Source organism: Oncorhynchus clarkii, chromosome 18 (assembly GCF_045791955.1).
Source record: "Oncorhynchus clarkii lewisi isolate Uvic-CL-2024 chromosome 18, UVic_Ocla_1.0, whole genome shotgun sequence".
Classification (NCBI taxonomy): Eukaryota; Metazoa; Chordata; class Actinopteri; order Salmoniformes; family Salmonidae; genus Oncorhynchus; species Oncorhynchus clarkii.
Genome location: NC_092164.1, coordinates 27,358,101 through 27,374,125, shown reverse-complemented (window position 1 = coordinate 27,374,125; position 16,025 = coordinate 27,358,101). Strand labels below are relative to the sequence as shown.

General features: G+C 44.5%; 1 pseudogene; it reads right to left on the bottom strand.

Annotated features, from left to right (window-relative positions):
* Window positions 1-403: 403 nt before the first annotated feature.
* LOC139372285 (large ribosomal subunit protein mL39-like) lies at window positions 404-15,483 on the bottom strand (annotated as a pseudogene).
* Window positions 15,484-16,025: the final 542 nt, after the last annotated feature.

Below are 16,025 nucleotides of genomic sequence, written 5' to 3'. Positions count from 1 at the left end.
TCACCAATTCATTTGACTTGGGTTTCAAATCCCCGGCAAGCATGAAAGATTAAGGAACAGTAAACTGGGCTGTGCTGTGGCAACCGAGTAGGTTCTGTCCCTCACCGGGCGCAAACCAGTTACGTTCTGCACAACAAGACTTTGATTCCATATCAGCTATTATGTACAGATCTAGGATCAGCTTCCCCTACCCCATTCATTAGTGGGGGAAATGCAAAACTGACCCAAGATCAGCAACTTCATTCTACACCACATCAGCTACACTGTCATAAACCAATAACTCGCTTAATTTTCAGCAAACATTTAGTATACAGAGGAGAGGGGATGATTTCCATACCTTATACATTTTGTACACATTTATTTCACAAATATTACAAAGACATATATTATGACAAGGTTATAGTCATGATCCTTGCTGTGCGGTAGGGGGAGGAGACTGTTCAGGGGCAGAGGGCAGAGTCAATGTATCTGAAACGGCTTCATTGGCTGATCCTGTGGGCACCTCAACCTGCGGAGAGGGAGAGCCAATAGGATTAAATCGGCAGTTCAATAATTAAGTATAAATAGATACTGATAGGGAATCTTAAAAGGGATACTTCACTTTTTAAAGGATCACTTTACTCAAACATATTTTAGAATTTTGTTCATTAGTCAACTGTTGATATGGACCCAAACAATCGTGCACGTCAGCAGTAAAGATTTGAGATACTGTAGAAACCTTTCAGTAAAAATAAAAAAGTGAGATCAGGATGGGTTTTAACTCATTTTGACTTACCTAGGCGGTGTTGTTTTATCCAAAACACTCAAAATAATGTGGAGCGATGTGAAGGGGGAAGCATAACCTGATTCTCAGAACATTTGTAATGCACCGCTAGCTGGTACCAACAATTTCCACTGGCATTGCGACATGCTCCAAAAATACTAGCCAGGAGACTCTGGACGTTGTTGAATAACCAGCTAACAAACTTAAAAACAGTTCAGATGAAATTACAACATCTTAGGTATGTCGCATATAAGCTACAACTTCAAAAAAGTGAACTTGGTCTTTAAATTGTGAAGAGTAATATTTTCTTACCAGGTTCTCTGCACTGCTCCTCAGTTTCCTCCACACAGTATGGTGGACCTAAGGAAAGAGAACAGGATAAATAAATTCAATGACTCACTCAGTGACACTCATTCACTCAGTGGCACTCATTCACTCAGTGTCACTCATTCACTCAGTGGCACTCATTCACTCAGTGGCACTCATTCACTCAGTGGCACTCATTCACTCAGTGGCACTCATTCACTCAGTGACAGTTATTCACTCAGTGACACTTATTCACTCAGTGACACTTATTCACTCAGTGACAATCGAACACATCCAAAGATGCTTTATACATTGACAGAAACAAGTCCTGCAGATTTGTGCACATGTGTACCTGTAGCTGGAGGGGCAGTGAGAGCCCCTGGGCCCGGCGGTGGAGACCCCACTCACCCTCTCCTAGAGGGTGGATGGCAGTGACCTCATACTTAGCGCACAGCCCTGTCCTGGCCACCAAGGGGCCCCCACTCAACAGAACATGGTCCCCCCACACCTACGAGACAGACAGATAGGAGGTGAGACAAGTATGTGTGTGTCATATGTGTATGAGAACATAGTGAAGATGAGTGTGTATTCAATAAGTGTGAGTGAGTTCTACCACGGTACAGTTCCTGTAGCTCACCTGTAGAGCATCACTGTGCCTTTAGGACTTTGTGCCTTTAGGACTTCTCCTCCACTTCCTCCTGCTTACACCTGCAAACACAGACACAGACACAGGCACAGCTAGAACACTGGAAGAGAGAATACGAAACAGAGTAAAAATAAGTGCAAAAGAGCTATGAAAACATGGAGGAAAAGGGATAGAGGGGAAAATATTGCAAGAGAAGAGAGGTTTCGAAACTGGCTTTGCCAATAGGCCTTCTGCCCAGAAAAATGCTAGGAGGTTATAACCGGTTATAACAGCATGTAACAAGCTGCTACCCCTTTTCAGTCCTCCGACAGAGGGTACTGATGGCCAAATTCAATACCTTTGCATTATTTCGGCTTGTCTTGTATATTTTATCCCCCAAAAATGATACAATTGAACAACAGAGGGTATAGAAATAAAGTACCTGCTGTGAGAGAAGACCTCCAGGGCCACAGGGGGCGCCACCTCCAGAGGCTCCCAGGGCAGGTCCCGATGGATCAGCTGCTGAGCACCACGTGTCAGAGAGCGCAGGGACTCCTGGGACACACACAACACTCTCAGGTCATTTCACTTTGCTTAACACGCATGCACAGTGGTGTCCGAAATTATTGACACCCTTGATAAAGAGGTAGGTGTCAAAGTTATTGACACCCCTAAAGATTCTTATGAATAAAGTAGTCAAAGTTAAGTAATTGGTCCCATTTTCCAAGCACGCAATGACTACATCAAGCTTGTGACTCTACAAACTTGTTGGATGCATTTGCAGTTCGTTTTGGTGTTTTGGTTGTGTTTCAGATTATTTTCTGCCCAATAGAATTTAATGGTAAATAATTAATTTTGGACTTACTCTTTTTGTTAATGAGAATAGAATATATTTTTAAACACTTCTACAATAATGTGATGGCTACCATGATGACGGATATTCCTGAATGAATCGTGAATAATGATGACTGAGAGGATCAAAGATCATACCCCCAAGACATTCTAACCTCCTCTGTTACTGGCAATGGTGAGAGGTTAGCATGTGTTGGGCATATGATTTTATAACCCTCTAACTTTCTCACTCATCATTATTCATGATTTATTCAAGATTATCCGTAATGATGGTAGCATTCAACATTAATGTAGAAGTGTTTAGAAACATTCTATTCTTATTTATAATAAATATGCCTCCAAAGTTACATAATACATTATTTACCATTCATTTCTAATGGACAAAAACGCACCACATCACAACAGAATGCTCCTGAAGTTACTGCGGAGAGAGATAGCATACATTATATGTATTATATACACTGTGTACACAAAACATTAGGAACACCCTCCTAATATTGAGTTGCACCCCCTTTTGCCCTCAGAACCGCCTCAATTCGTCCCGAAGCCACTTGTCCCAAAGCCACTCTTGCCTTGTCTTGGCTGTGTGCTTCGGGTCACTGTCCTGTTGGAAGGTGAACCTTCACCCCAGTCTGAGGTCCTGAGATCTCTGGAGCAGGTTTTTATCAAGGATCTTTGCACTTTGCTCCGGTCATCTTCCTCTCTATCCTGACTAGTCTCCCAGTCCCTGCCGCTGAAAAACATCTCCACAACATGATGCATTCAGTCTTGGTTTCAATTTTGGTTTAATCAGACCAGAGAATCTTGTTTATCATGGTCTGAGAGTCCTTTAGGTGCATTTTGGCAAACTCCAAGCGGGCTGTCATGTGCCTTTTACTGAGGAGTGGCTTCTGGCCACTCTAACATAAAGGCCTGATTAGTGGACCACTGCAGAGATCTTGGTCCTTCTGGAAGGTTCTCCCATCTCCACAGAAGCATTACACGCATTTCCCTACACCTGCAACAGCATCTGCTAAACATGTGTATGTGACAAAATGTGATTTGATTTTTGAACTCTGGAGCTCTGTCAGCCTCCCTGACCAAGGCCCTTCTCCCCCAATTGCTCAGTTTAGCCAGGCGGCCAGCTATAGGAAGTCTTGGTGGTTCCAAACTTCTTCCATTTAAGAATGGTGGATACTGCAATACTGCAGACTTCAATACTGCAGACATTTTTTGGTAACCTTCCCCAGATCTGTGCCTCGACACAATCCTGTCTCAAAGCTTTACGGACTATTCTGTCAACCTCATGGCTTGGTTCTTGCTCTGACATGCACTGTCAACTGTGGGACCTTAGACAGGAGCTTTTTGGTAACAGCTTTTTGAAACATCTGAAGGATGATCAATGGAAACAGGATGCACCTGAGCCCAATTAAGAGTCTCATAGCAAAGGGTCAGAATATTTATGTAATAAGTTATTTCAGTTTTTTCGTTTTGTCATTATGGGGTATTGTGTGTAGATTATTCTAATCAATTTCAGAATAAAGCTGTAACATAACAAAATGTGCAACTAGTCAAGGTATCTGAATACTTTCCCGAATGCACTGTCTATTGCTGAGTAGAAACACAAGAAACACCCCAATCCCCATAGGATTCAGTTCCAATCTGTTAACTAGATGCCAGTCATTTCCTGATGTTTTTTTAATGAAAATGGTAGGGACAACATGGGTATGAGTGTTTCCTGGCATTTACCTAGCACCTCTGGGACTCTGAGCTGCTCCACAGAGAAGTCCTCTTTAAAGGAATCCTGAAGGACCTGGCCCAGGAGGGCTGCACACGACCGCCAGTATGCCTAAGGAGGGAGAGGCCACACACACACAAACATAAACCATCAGCCAATCACCACAGCCACATTAGTCTGAGACCAGCCAGTCACCACCGCCAGAAAACCACCACTTAGGGGGCAAATATGTCTGGTGTCAAAAGTTTGCCGTATAGAGTATCTATGGCCCTGTACACTACATGTACATTGCATAAATGTTGGTCTTACCTAGATACGGCATCTCATAACATAAGAATGCAATGACTTGACGTCTAAAAAAAATCATTATTTTTGCTTACTTTAACCTAAAGAAAAGTATTGAAACAAGTCAGAATATCTTAAAACAAGACCAATTATCTTGATGCATTTTCTAGGTGAGCCAAATCAACTCAAAACAAGTAACTGCAGTTTGTGGGTAAGCAAAACAAGTATTATATATATATATATTTTTTTTTTACTTCATTACCTCAATACACACTAAAATTCTCAGCACAGTGACTTCAGAAAGTATTCACACCCCTTGACTTTTTCCAAATTGTGTTGTTACAGACAGAATTTAAAATGGATTCAATTGAGATTGTGTGTCACCAATTATCCACACAATACCCCAAAATATCAAAACTGAATTTTGTTTTTAGAAATATTTACAAATGAATACAGAAAAAAAAATTCAACCCCTTTGTTTTGTCAAGCCTAAATAAGTTCAGGTAAAAAGTCCAGGTAAAAATGTGCCTAACAGGTCACATAATAAGCTGCATGGACTCACTGTGTGCAATAATAGTGTTAACATATTTTGGAATTATTACCCCATCTCTGTACCCCACACATACAGATATTTGTAAGGTCCCTCAGTCAAGTACAGAATTTCAAACACAGATTCAACCACAAAGAACAGAGTTTTTCAATGCCTTGCATTGGTAGATGGGTAAAAATAAAATAAAATCAGACACTGAATATTCCTTTGTGCATGATGAAGTTATTAATCACACTTTGGATGGTGTATCAATACACCCAGTCACTACAAAGATACAGGCGTCCTTCTTAACTCAGTTTCCGGAGAGGAAGGAAACCGCTCAGGGATTTCACCAAGAGGCCAATGGTTCTTGTAAAACAGTTACAGAGTTTAATGGCTGTGATGGGAGAAAACTGAGGATGGATCAACAACATTGTAGTTACTCCACTATACTAACCTAAATGACAGATTGTACAGAATACAAATATTCCAAAACATGCATCCTGTTTGCAATAAGGCACTAAAGTACTACTGCAAAAGCATGTGGCAAAGAAATTAACTTTAGTTATGTTTGTGGTAAATCCAACACATCACTGAGTACCACTTTTTCAAGCATCGTGGTGGCTGCATCATGTTATGGATATGCTCGTCATCGGCAAGAACTGGTCAGTTTTTTGGGGGATAAAAAAAAATCCTAGAGGAAAAGCTGGTTCAGTCTGCTTTCCAACAGACACTGCGAGACAAATTCACCTTCCAGTAAGACAATAACCTAAAACACGTCCAAATATACACTGGAGTTGCTTACGAAGACGACATTGAATGTTCCTGAGTGGCCTTGCTAGAGTTGACTTAAATCGACTTGAAATCCATGGCTAGACTTATAAATGGCTGTCTAGCCATGATCAACAACCAACTTGACAGAGATTGAAGAATTAAAGTATACATGGGCAAATTTTGTACAATCCAGGTGTGCATAGCTCTTAGAGACTTACTCAAAAAGACTAGTGATGCACCAATATGACATTTTTGGCCGATACCAATATCTGACATTTTCCTTGCCAGCGTCGTCCAGGTTTGGCCGGGGTAGGCCGTCATTGTAAATAATATTTTGTTCTTAACTAACTTGCCTAGTTAAATAAAGGTTACACACACTCCACACTGACCAAAAAGTTACTTTGTTGGCATTTACGTATGTCCCCATTACCAGTAAAACATAATCAAAACCTATTTCTTTCACTTACTTGCTGTGCTGTTTTGTTGTTAATTTGTTTAGTCGTTTCATTCTCAACCAGGATTTCTATGGAACGCCGTTTGGGTCTTTGCGTGTCAAATAACACTGTTTGACGGGTCAACTAAGCTTGTTGACCAATCAGGACATGAATATGACTGCACGTCACATAATTTAATGCGTTCATTCATTTTTTTATGTAGTTATTACACAATCAGTCGTATTTCATATGTCACAATGATTCATCGATACGTATGCTATGATGCTGGTAAAGTTGTCTCGCACACCTACAGTGCTGGTCATAAAATAAAGCTAGCTAGCTCATGGATGCAAACAATGTTCTTCCCTAAAAACATAGCAAAACGACAATCTGTTTCAGTAGCTATATTCATCTAAAATAACAGACCGCAAATTCCACTATTGTGCCTAATCCTTATTGTTGCTCCCTTCACAACACGTAACCCGGTCCGGTCGAGCCGCACTAGCCAGATGAAGCTAGCTGGCTGATTATAATGTTAGCTTTGAGCAACATTAGAGGGTTAAGGAGCTGGCAAGCTATTTATTTTCATGAACTGAAGTTCAATTTCAATAGGCATACAAAAATACTTACTCACAAGGATTCCTAAATCATTGCTAAGAATAATGAAAATGACTGCAGTTTCTACTGGTCATTGTTTTGAGGCTGGTTGTATTGGTGCTAGCTAGTTATCAAGCTAAAGATAGCTACCCCAGAAGTTGCGGTCGAACAAATTATGCTTTATTACCAACGAGTTATTGTAAACACATCTTTCGTGGCCGGTGTTTGCAGACTTTTTTGTATATCTTTGACAGTGCTACTGTGTCTTTTTTGACACGCAAAGGCCCAAACGGTGTTCCATAGTATGTATGTTGTGAAGCTAATAGCAGTGGCGCTATTACTGTGTAAATCCGGTAGTGCAACATCTGAAAAATAGCGCACTTGGTAGTGTGTACCTGTGCTCGACCAGTCAGCGAAAGCCAACATCACCCACGACAGAGAACGAACGGTTGATTGTCAAGGGCAAGGAATTCCATTATTGTGGCTTTAATGGATTTCGCCTTTTGAGTTGTCTCGCTGAAATGTTCTTACTCTTTCAAATGACTGCCCGACTTGTTGACTGCTCAATCCACACAGCAGACATTGTGGGCTAGGTTAGGAATGCTGTGTTGCACGTGTAGCGCAAAATTTTACATGGCGTCATTACGTCATTACCTACGTTATATAGGTATGCACGTCAGCTTTGACATCGGTTTTGCACATCGGCATTAAACTAGACATCGGCCGATACTGATGTTGGCATTTTTAGCTAATATCAGCCGATTCTGATATGTTCACCGATATATCATGCATCCCTACAAAAGACTCACAGGTGTAATCGCTGCCAAAGGTGATTCTAACATGCTGACCAGACCAGACACGTCGCGCGAGCGAGCGTCGCAAAATAAATGTAGAAATCCGTGTTATTCAATTATTGCATCCACACTGCTCGCGCGCGCCAACGAGCGTCTGCGTCATTCCTATTTCTGACGCAGATCGCGCTGCAAGTCCTGCCTCTCCCATCTCCTCGTTGGTTTATAGAAGCAGGTACCCACGTGCCATCTCCTCATTGGTTATACCCACGTGGGTGATTGAAAGATGAAATGTTTTGCCGGTTGTTGTGGTAAAAGTGTAGATGCCAATCACGATAAAAGTCCAAATATGAAAAAGCCTGGAAGGAGGAGAGATGACTAGAAACGATTCGGTTGGCCGTTTTATGTGTGGATTAATTGTCAGAGTAAAAGACCTTGTCCATTTCAGGTAAAATAACAACTCAATGTTTATATCCCAAGACAAATTAGCTAGCAACAGCAAGCTAACTAGCTAAATTGCCATACATGTTTAATGCTTTTCGACCTGTCCCCAAATTAATGTAAATGGTTCAGAGTTTGTTTTGATATTTTAACCTGCGTGTCGTGATCACGTTTGGTGTAGGGGGACAAAATACATTTATGCACGATAGCGCACGATGGCGCACATGCGCGCAGACGGTTTGGGTTCCGTGTAACAGCCTACAGACGGTAGGCAATTAAGGTCACAGTTCTGAAAACTTAGGACACTATAGAGGCCTTTCTACTGACTCTGAAAAACACCAAAAGAAAGATGCCCAGGGTCCCTGCTCATCTGAGTGAACATGCCTTAGGCATGCTGCAAGGAGGCATGAGGACTGCAGATGTGGCCAGGGATATAAATTGCAACGTCACCATACTGTAAGACAGCGCTACAGGGAGACAGGACGGACAGCAGATAGTCCTCGGAGTGGCAGACCATGTTTAACAACATCTGCACAGGATCGGTACATCCGAACATCACACCTGCTGGACAGGTACAGGATGGCAATAACAACTGCCCAAGTTACACCAGGAATGCACAATCCCTCCATCAGTGCACAGACTGTCCGCAATAGGCTGAGAGAGGCTGGACTGAGGGCTTGTAGGCCTGTTGTAAGGCAGATCCTCACCAGACATCACCGACAACAACGTCACCTATGGGCACAAACCCACCGTCGCTGGACCGCTGACGAGTCGCGGTTTTGTCTCACCAGGGGTGATGGTCGGATTTGCGTTTATCTTCGAAGGAATGAGCGTTACACCGAGGCCTGTACTCTGGAGTGGGATTGATTTGGAGGTGGAGGGTCCGTCATGTTCTGGGTGGTGTGTCACAGCATCATCGGACTGAGCTTGTTGTCATTGCAGGCAATCTCAACGCTGTGCGTTACAGCGAAGACATCCTCCTCCCTCATGTGGTACCCTTCCTGCAGGCTCATCCTGAAATGCATGACAATGCCACCAGCCATACTGCTCGTTCTGTGCATGATTTCCTGCAAGACCGGAATGTCAGTGTTCTGCCATGGCCAGCAAAGAGCCCGGATCTCAATCCCATTGAGCACGTCTGGGGCCTGTTGAATCAGAGGGTGAGGGCTAGGGCCATTCCCCCCAGAAATGTCAAGTCAAATCAAATCAAATCAAATTTTATTTGTCACATACACATGGTTAGCAGATGTTAATGCGAGTGTAGCGAAATGCTTGTGCTTCTAGTTCCGACAATGCAGTAATAACAAGTAATCTAACTAACAATTCCAAAACTACTGTCTTGTACACAGTGTAAGGGGATAAAGAATATGTACATAAGGATATATGAATGAGTGACGGTACAGAGCAGCAAAGGCAAGATACAGTAGATGGTATCGGGTACAGTATGTACAAATGAGATGAGTATGTAAACAAAGTGGCATAGTATAGTATAAAGTGGCTAGTGATACATGTATTACATAAGGATACCGTCGATGATATAGAGTACAGTATATACGTATGCGTATGAGATGAATAATGTAGGGTAAGTAACATTTATATAAGGTAGCATTGTTTAAAGTGGCTAGTGATATATTTACATCAATTCCCATCAATTCCCATTATTAAAGTGGCTGGAGTTGAGTCAGTGTCAGTGTGTTGGCAGCAGCCACTCAGTGTTAGTGGTGGCTGTTTAACAGTCTGATGGCCTTGAGATAGAAGCTGTTTTTCAGTCTCTCGGTCCCAGCTTTGATGCACCTGTACTGACCTCGCCTTCTGGATGATAGCGGGGTGAACAGGCAGTGGCTCGGGTGGTTGATGTCCTTGATGATCTTTATGGCCTTCCTGTGACATCGGGTGGTGTAGGTGTCCTGGAGGGCAGGTAGTTTGCCCCCGGTGATGCGTTGTGCAGACCTCACTACCCTCTGGAGAGCCTTACGGTTGAGGGCGGTGCAGTTGCCATACCAGGCGGTGATACAGCCCGCCAGGATGCTCTCGATTGTGCATCTGTAGAAGTTTGTGAGTGCTTTTGGTGACAAGCCGAATTTCTTCAGCCTCCTGAGGTTGAAGAGGCGCTGCTGCGCCTTCTTCACGATGCTGTCTGTGTGAGTGGACCAATTCAGTTTGTCTGTGATGTGTATGCCGAGGAACTTAAAACTTGCTACCCTCTCCACTACTGTTCCATCGATGTGGATAGGGGGGTGTTCCCTCTGCTGTTTCCTGAAGTCCACAATCATCTCCTTAGTTTTGTTGACGTTGAGTGTGAGGTTGTTTTCCTGACACCACACTCCGAGGGCCCTCACCTCCTCCCTGTAGGCCGTCTCATCGTTGTTGGTAATCAAGCCTACCACTGTTGTGTCGTCCGCAAACTTGATGATTGAGTTGGAGGCGTGCGTGGCCACGCAGTCGTGGGTGAACAGGGAGTACAGGAGAGGGCTCAGAACGCAACCTTGTGGGGCCCCAGTGTTGAGGATCAGCGGGGAGGAGATGTTGTTGCCTACCCTCACCACCTGGGGGCGGCCCGTGCCAGTACCCAGTTGCACAGGGCGGGGTCGAGACCCAGGGTCTCGAGCTTGATGACGAGCTTGGAGGGTACTATGGTGTTGAATGCCGAGCTGTAGTCGATGAACAGCATTCTCACATAGGTATTCCTCTTGTCCAGATGGGTTAGGGCAGTGTGCAGTGTGGTTGAGATTGCATCGTCTGTGGACCTATTTGGGCGGTAAGCAAATTGGAGTGGGTCTAGGGTGTCAGGTAGGGTGGAGGTGATATGGTCCTTGACTAGTCTCTCAAAGCACTTCATGATGACGGATGTGAGTGCTACGGGGCGGTAGTCATTTAGCTCAGTTACCTTAGCTTTCTTGGGAACAGGAACAATGGTGGCCCTCTTGAAGCATGTGGGAACAGCAGACTGGTATAGGGATTGATTGAATATGTCCGTAAACACACCGGCCAGCTGGTCTGCGCATGCTCTGAGGGCGCGGCTGGGGATGCCATCTGGGCCTGCAGCCTTGCGAGGGTTAACACGTTTAAATGTCTTACTCACCTCGGTTGCAGTGAAGGAGAGACCGCATGTTTTCGTTGCAGGCCGTGTCAGTGGCACTGTATTGTCCTCAAAGCGGGCAAAAAAGTTATTTAGTCTGCCTGGGAGCAAGACATCCTGGTCCGTGACTGGGCTGGGTTTCTTCCTGTAGTCCGTGATTGACTGTAGACCCTGCCACATGCCTCTTGTGTCTGAGCCGTTGAATTGAGATTCTACTTTGTCTCTGTACTGGCGCTTAGCTTGTTTGATAGCCTTGCGGAGGGAATAGCTGCACTGTTTGTATTCGGTCATGTTACCAGACACCTTGCCCTGATTAAAAGCAGTGGTTCGCGCTTTCAGTTTCACACGAATGCTGCCATCAATCCACGGTTTCTGGTTAGGGAATGTTTTAATCGTTGCTATGGGAACGACATCTTCAACGCACGTTCTAATGAACTCGCACACCGAATCAGCGTATTCGTCAATGTTGTTATCTGACGCAATACGAAACATCTCCCAGTCCACGTGATGGAAGCAGTCTTGGAGTGTGGAGTCAGCTTGGTCGGACCAGCGTTGGACAGACCTCAGCGTGGGAGCCTCTTGTTTTAGTTTCTGTCTGTAGGCAGGGATCAACAAAATGGAGTCGTGGTCAGCTTTTCCGAAAGGGGGGCGGGGCAGGGCCTTATATGCGTCGCGGAAGTTAGAGTAACAATGGTCCAAGGTCTTTCCTCCCCTGGTTGCGCAATCGATATGCTGATAAAATTTGGGGAGTCTTGTTTTCAGATTAGCCTTGTTAAAATCCCCAGCTACAATGAATGCAGCCTCCGGATAAATTGTTTCCAGTTTGCAGAGAGTTAAATAAAGTTCGTTCAGAGCCATCGATGTGTCTGCTTGGGGGGGGATATATACGGCTGTGATTATAATCGAAGAGAATTCTCTTGGTAGATAATGCGGTCTACATTTGATTGTGAGGAATTCTAAATCAGGTGAACAGAAGGATTTGAGTTCCTGTATGTTTCTTTCATCGCACCATGTCACGTTAGTCATAAGGCATACGCCCCCGCCCCTCTTTTTAAGAAAGATGTTTTTTCCTGTCTGCGCGATGCGTGGAGAAACCTGTTGGCTGCACCGCTTCGGATTGCGTCTCTCCAGTAAGCCACGTTTCCGTGAAGCAAAGAACGTTACAGTCTCTGATGTCCCTCTGGAATGCTACCCTTGCTCGGATTTCATCAACCTTGTTGTCAAGAGACTGGACATTGGCAAGAAGAATGCTAGGGAGTGGTGCGCGCTGTGCCCGTCTCCGGAGTCTGACCAGAAGACCGCCTCGTTTCCCTCTCTTTCGGAGTCGTTTTTTTGGGTCGCTGCATAGGATCCACTCCGTTGTCCTGTTTGTAAGGCAGAACACAGGATCCGCGTCGCGAAAAACATGTTCTTGGTCGTACTGATGGTGAGTTGATGCTGATCTTATATTCAGTAGTTCTTCTCGACTGTATGTAATGAAACCTAAGATGACCTGGGGTACTAATGTAAGAAATAACACGTAAAAAAACAAAAAAATGCATAGTTTCCTAGGAACGCGAAGCGAGGCGGCCATCTCTGTCGGCGCCGGAATGTCCGGGAACTTGCAGGTGCCTTGGTGGAAAAGTGGGGTAACATCTCACAGAAAGAACTGGCAAATCTGGTGCAGTCCATGAGGAGGAGATGCACTGCAGTGCTTAATGCAGGTGGTGGCCGCAATAGATACTGACTGTTACTTTTGATTTTGACCCCCCCCCCCCCCTTTTTTCAGGGACACATTATTAAATTTCTGTTAGTCACATGTCTGTGGAACTTGTTCAGTTTATGTCTCAGTTGTTGAATCTTGTTATGTTCATACAAATATTTACATATGTTAAGTTTGCTGAAAATAAACGTAGTTGACAGTGAGAGGATGTTTCTTTTTTTGCTGAGTTTATATACAGGGATAGACGGATATACATGTAAAGAGGGCTGACAAGTGACTGGTAGCAGGAACATATAAATACTCATGGTAATATACTAGTGGTAAGATATACAGTGGGGCAAAAAAGTATTTAGTCAGCCACCAATTGTGCACGTTCTCCCACTTAAAAAGATGAGAGAGGTCTGTAATTTTCATCATAGGTACACTTCAACTATGACAGACAAAATGAGAGAAAAAAATCCAGAAAATCACGTTGTAGGATTTTTTATGAATTTATATGCAAATTATGGTGAAAAATAGGTATTTGGTCACCTACAAACAAGCAAGATTTCTGGCTCTCACAGACCTGTAACTTCTTCTTTAAGAGGCTCCTCTGTCCTCCACTCGTTACCTGTATTAATGGCACCTGTTTGAACTTGTTATCAGTATTAAAGACACCTGTCCATAACCTCCAAACTCCACTATGGCCAAGACCAGAAACAAAATTGTAGACCTGCACCAGGCTTGGAAGACTGAATCTGCAATAGGTAAGCAGCTTGGTTTGAAGAAATCAACTGTGGGAGCAATTATTAGGAAATGGAAGACATACATATCTTTGGAGGGAGTTGAAAGTCTGTGTTGCCCAGCAACAGCCCCAAAACATCACTGCTCTAAAGGAGATCTGCATGGAGGAATGGGCCGAAGTACCAGCAACAGTGTGTGAAAACCTTATTAAGACTTACAGAAGACGTTTGACCTCTGTCATTGCCAACAAAGGGTATATAACAAAGTATTGAGATAAACTTTTGTTATTGACCTGGCTGGTTTTCCTTTTGTAGTCTGTGATTGTCTGTAGACCCTGTCACATACGTCTCCTGTCTGAGCTGTTGAATTGGGACTCCGTCTCTATACTGATGTTTTTCTTGTTTGATTGCCTTATGGTGGGAATAACTACACTGTTTGTATTCTGCCAGATTCCTAGTCACCTTGCCATGGTTAAATGTGGTGGTTCGCACTTTCAGTGTTGTGCGAATGCTGACATCTATCCACGGTTTCTGATTAGGGTAGGTTTTAATAGTCACAGTGCGTACAACATCTCCTATACACTTCCTGATAAACTCACCATATCAGAAAATTTGTCAATGTTATTCTCAGAGGCTACCGGGAACATATCCCAGTCCACGTCATCAAAACTATCTTGAAGCGTGTATTTTGATTGGTCAGACCAGTGTTGAATAGTCCTTATCACGGGTACTTCCTGTTTCAGTTTCTGCCTATAGAAAGGGAGGAGCAAAATGGAGTCGTGATCAGTTTTGCCGAAGGGAGGGCCTTGTAGTCATCCCGGAAGTTGAAGTAGCTGTCACGTCTGCTCCCACTTTTCCCTCTCCCTGGCGCTTGAGGGCGCCAGGTTGCCCTGCATCACACACTCCTGCCATCCATCACGCACACCTGCCTTCCCTCGTCATGTGCATCAGCGTTATTGGACTCACCTGGACTCACTTATCACCTGTTCATTTCCTCCCCTATATTTGTCAGTTCCCCAGCTCTGTTCCCTGCTGCTGCATTGTATTGTTTTTGTCTTTAATATTAGTTTGCTGATGCTGCTCCTGTCTCGTTCTATGTCCGTCTTTATTAAATGTTTTACTCCCCATACCTGCTTCGTCTGTCCAGCGTCATCTCATGTGACAGAATGCAGCAGCCAACATCGGGGAGTACTGGCGTTCCGGTTGGTATGGTGGCATCGGCTCTGGGTCGCCACCGATGGAACCGGAGGTGCCTAGCCAGCTCGTCAGGCTTCCACGCCCTAGCTGGCTCAAGTGGTTTCCTTACCTCGGTTGGCTAGGCGGCTTCCCATCCCACGTCACTCTCCACCGGATCATCAGGCTCCCTCTCTGCAGCGGGATCGACAGGCGTCTTGCCTCAGCCGAATCGTCAGGCTCCCATGCCTCAGCCAGCTCGCCAGGCTCTGACACTCCTGCCGGTTTGTCGGGCTTCCACGCCCCAACCGGCTTGCCCCAGCGTCCATATCTTGGCCGGCTAGTCCAGGTGGGACGGCGGGTGGCGCCCCAAGAGGGGGGGGGGGGGGGGTACTGTCACGTCTGCTCCCGCTCTTCCCTCCCCTTGCCACTTAAGGGCGCCAGGTTGCCCTGCATCACGCACTCCTGCCATCCATCACTCACACCTGCCTTGCCTCATCACGCGCATCAGCATTATTATCACCTGTTTATTTCCTCCCCTATATTTGTCAGTTCCCCAGCTCTGTTCCCCGCTGCTGCATTGTATTGTTTTTGTCTTTAATATTAGTTTGCTGATGCTGTTCCTGTTTCGTTCTATGTCCGTCTTTATTAAATGTTTTACTCCCCGTACCTGCTTCGTCTCTCCAACGTCATCTCATGTGACAGTAGCAGTGGTTGAGTGTTTTAGCAGCGTGAGTACTGCAGTCAATATGTTGATAGAACTTCGGTAGCATTTTCCTCAAATCTTCTTTGTTAAAATCCCCAGCTACAATAAATGCGGCCTCAGGATATGTGGTTTCCAGTTTGCAAAGAGTCCAGTGAAGTTCTTTGAGGGCCGTCGTGGTATCAGCTTGAAGGGGAAGATACATGTCTGTGACTATAAGCGAAGATAATTCTCTTAGGAGGTAATACGGTCAGCATTTGATTGTTAGTTATTTTAGGTTGGGTGAACAAAAGACTTGAGTTCCTGTATGTTATCACAATCACACCATGGGTAGTTAATCTTGAAACATACACCCCTGCCTGTCTTCTCCCGGAGAGATATTTATTCCTGTCTGCGCAATGAACTGAGAACCCAACTGGCTGTACGGACTTAGACAGTATATCCCGAGAGAGCCATGTCTCCGTGAAACAGAGTATATTACAATCCCTGATGTCTCTCTGGAAGGAAATCCTTGCCCTCCGCTCGTCAACTT